Here is a 3828-nt window from a genome sequence, read left to right on the forward strand (position 1 = left end):
TTTCCTTTCATTTTAATTTTAGCACTTTTAGTTTCTTAGTAAAAACCTCTACACACACAACATATCTCCTAGCTTTGCATGCAAGGCCATATAAGTGGGTTGTAGGGCTTTAGAGAGTGGATAATTTACCTTCAGCTCCTCGTGGGTTCGACACTCAAATACTTATCGAATTGTACTGTGGTGATTCCCTACACTTGGGTGTTATCAGCATCTCCATCAACATCTCCATCATCACCACCATCTCAACCTACGAGATCGATGTCATCCCCCTCATAGTTTTTGTTGAATTGAACCTCGGATATTGTTTTTACTGCTATTGCATGTTCATGATTGGTACCTTTTCATTATTTGGTGGGAGATTATATATTCAGATTGTGTTGTAATCATTATGCCTCTGGTCCATATCATGTTGACATTTGTGAGTAGTTCCCCGCGTTCCTGAGGGCATAGGATGATCTGGTTATGATTCTTTATGATGTGCAATGAGTAGTGGTCAATTTTTATATCTTTTATGTTGTTATATGATGGTTTTATGCGAACATTGACTGCATATTACTTCACCTATATGGGCTCATATAGGGCTGCACTTTAATGTAATGCATTAGTGTTGGAAGGGTCGAAATGACAGAAACCGTGTTCCAACATTATGGGTTCCATTAGAAGGGTTTATGTCGGGGACCCCAGATCTTATAGCTATGATGTGACATTTATGTATTAATGATTCCTATAATCTCTCATGAAAATGGATCTAGGACCCATCATAAGGGGTGTATTTTCTCATATTTATGGCTGCACGTAATTAAGGCTTCGCCCCTAATTGAATAAAGCATAACAAAATATTTACCGCATTGTTTAGAACTCAGATGCTAGTGAATCCATGCCGTCCTAGGGAACTTTAGTCTCATATAAGCACACACACTTGAGCTTGTCCTCTTTCTGCATAGAGGATTGGGCTTTTCTCTCATTGTGAGCTTTTACTTATTTGCTTTTTAATTTCCGCACTTTATTTTTATTGCAAACTATACACACAAAAACACCGAAACTGCTACTTTATTATTACCGCTTTCTTATCGATTTTGCTAACCAATACCTTCAGCTCCTCGTGGGTTCGATAATATTTCTTATTCAAAAGTACTACAATTGATCTCCTGCACTTGGGAGCCATCAAGACACTTTTCTAGCGCCGTTGCCGGGGAGCATAGCGCTATTGGTAAGTGAATGGTAAGGAAGCTTTTACTATTTTTATTATTTGCTATTTTTTCATCATGGGTTTGTCTAGCCATGATAAGATTGGTTTGATTTTATACGATTATGCTTATGTTCAATCTCTGAAAGAAAATGAAGAGAAACCACCTGAGCTTAAGGTGGCGTTTCAAATTTCTGTTGCTATTGCCAAACAAGCTATGAAACTAACCTTCACAAGTGATAAGAGTAAAACTGCTATTGGATATTTACATGCTATTGAAGATCTATGCTCTTTATTCAAATTGGTTGATGTTCATCATGATCATGTGAAGAGGAAGTTATTATATCTATCTTTTTCTGGTAATGCTTGCATATGGTTTAGATCTATGGATATTAAGTGCTGTCTTGACTGGGAATTAATGAGGAAGGCTTTTTTACACCAAGTTTTATACTCCTAGAGAAGCTTATGATGATCGTTGTCATATTTATAATTTTGTGCCTCATCTTGGAGAAAGTATTGCTCAAGCTTGGGGGAGGGTTAATGAAATCATCCGTAAGAATCCTTGTCATGGTATTCCTGATATTCTTATATTGATAAACTTCTATGTGAGGCTACCCCAGCATCATAGGGATTTTATGGATAATTCATCTAAAGGGAGTTTTACTAATAGATACGTCATTGCTATGGGAGCCTGTACTATTACAGGGGGAATGTTCAGTACGGATTCCTATAGTACTGTTCGGGGAGTTGATAAGTTAATTCCTGTGGATGTCTACTTGCCGGGCTGCCCACCTAAACCGGAGGCAGTTATAGATGCCCTAACAAAACTTCGTAAGAAGATATCGCGAGAAATAAGCATCGGCTAACTCTGTTCCAGCAGCCGCGGTAAGACAGAGGATGCAAGCGTTATCCGGAATGATTGGGCGTAAAGCGTCTGTAGGTGGCTTTTCAAGTCCGCCGTCAAATCCCAGGGCTCAACCCTGGACAGGCGGTGGAAACTACCAAGCTGGAGTACGGTAGGGGCAGAGGGAATTTCCGGTGGAGCGGTGAAATGCATTGAGATCGGAAATAACACCAACGGCGAAAGCACTCTGTTGGGCCGACACTGACACTGAGAGACGAAAGCTAGGGGAGCAAATGGGATTAGAGACCCCAGTAGTCCTAGCCGTAAACGATGGATACTAGGTGTTGTGCGACTCGACCCGTGCAGTGCTGTAGCTAACGCGTTAAGTATCCCGCCTGGGGAGTACGTTCGCAAGAATGAAACTCAAAGGAATTGACGGGGGGCCGCACAAGCGGTGGAGCATGTGGCCTATATGACCGATCGATCGAAATACTCCAAGACTCCACCTTTGTCATATATTCCATATATCACATTAGATAGATATCATATTCATGGAATATGATTCACTTTCAAGATGCCTTGATGGTGAAATGGTAGACACGCGAGACTCAAAATCTCGTGCTGAAGAGCGTGGAGGTTCGAGTCCTCTTCAAGGCATAATATGGAGAATGCTCATTCAATCGGCATTCCCCGTAGAAGTATTCCGAAAATCTGCGCCTAGCGCTCTCCTCTATCTTCTGAGGTCCTTAACCATCTCCCTGAGAAAAGTAGACAGTAAAAGCCAAAATAGACTAAATATAGCCTGAACGATCCTAAAAATCCCTCGAAGGAGATAATAAAGAACCCAAAGCAGATGGTATCCTACTGCAAGGGTGGTCTTAAGAATCTGCTTGGCGCTGCATATTAGAACTCATTAAAGCCCGATTCGCATCATTGTGCTCAATAAAAGGAATGAGAGAACCTCCAATAGAAAAATATTGGAAAGGAAAAATACTTCTAACATGAATCTGTTCCCATGCAATAGTCAGGAATTCTTGACGGTATCACGCTTTCTCACAAACGGATTCAAAAATAGCAATCTATTTTTGAAGTTTGGATAAACCATTGCTTCGTCTGGTGTCTACAATACATATTACTCATATAATACTAATTTTATTTTTACCAGATCGAAAAAATTTATGGTGAAAAGAAAAATTTATAGATCCAATGTCACATTCCGTAAAAATTTACGATACATGTATAGGATGCACTCAATGTGTACGAGCTTGTCCAACAGATGTATTAGAAATGATACCCTGGGATGGATGTAAAGCCAAGCAAATAGCTTCTGCCCCGAGAACTGAAGATTGTGTGGGTTGTAAGAGATGCGAATCCGCTTGCCCGACGGATTTTTTAAGTGTAGGCGTTTATTTAGGGCCTGAAACAACCCGAAGCATTTCGTCGCTTGCTACGCCCTTCCTCGTCTCTGGGTGGCTAGGTATCCACCGCAAGCCTTTCCTCTTTTGAACCTCGCCATTAACGTTAAGGCTATGCCATCCTAAGGTGCTACTAAATGGAAGGATCTTATCAACGTCCATGAATGCGAAATCATAGATCGAACTGCTGAATTGGCAAAATTCGGTGCTATCATAGTATCCGCTAAGTTCACGGGCTGGAGATAAGCGGACTCGAACCGCTGACATCTTAACGCCTTCCTTTTTCTGCCCATCGGAGTTATTTCCCAAGGACTTTCCATGGTAAGAGGGAGAAGGGGGAAGAAGCACACTTGAAGAGCGTAGTACAACGGGGAGTTGTATGC

At 41.1% G+C, this 3828-nt stretch overlaps 1 non-coding gene across 1 annotated transcript; it reads left to right on the plus strand.

The window, feature by feature from the left end:
- Window positions 1–2606: 2606 nt before the first annotated feature.
- On the plus strand, window positions 2607–2687 carry TRNAL-CAA (transfer RNA leucine (anticodon CAA)). The gene has a single exon. It is a non-coding gene; the product is annotated as a tRNA-Leu (tRNA).
- The last annotated feature ends 1141 nt before the right edge of the window (window positions 2688–3828 follow it).

This window comes from Lolium perenne, chromosome 3 (assembly GCF_019359855.2).
Source record: "Lolium perenne isolate Kyuss_39 chromosome 3, Kyuss_2.0, whole genome shotgun sequence".
NCBI classification, from domain to species: domain Eukaryota; kingdom Viridiplantae; phylum Streptophyta; class Magnoliopsida; order Poales; family Poaceae; genus Lolium; species Lolium perenne.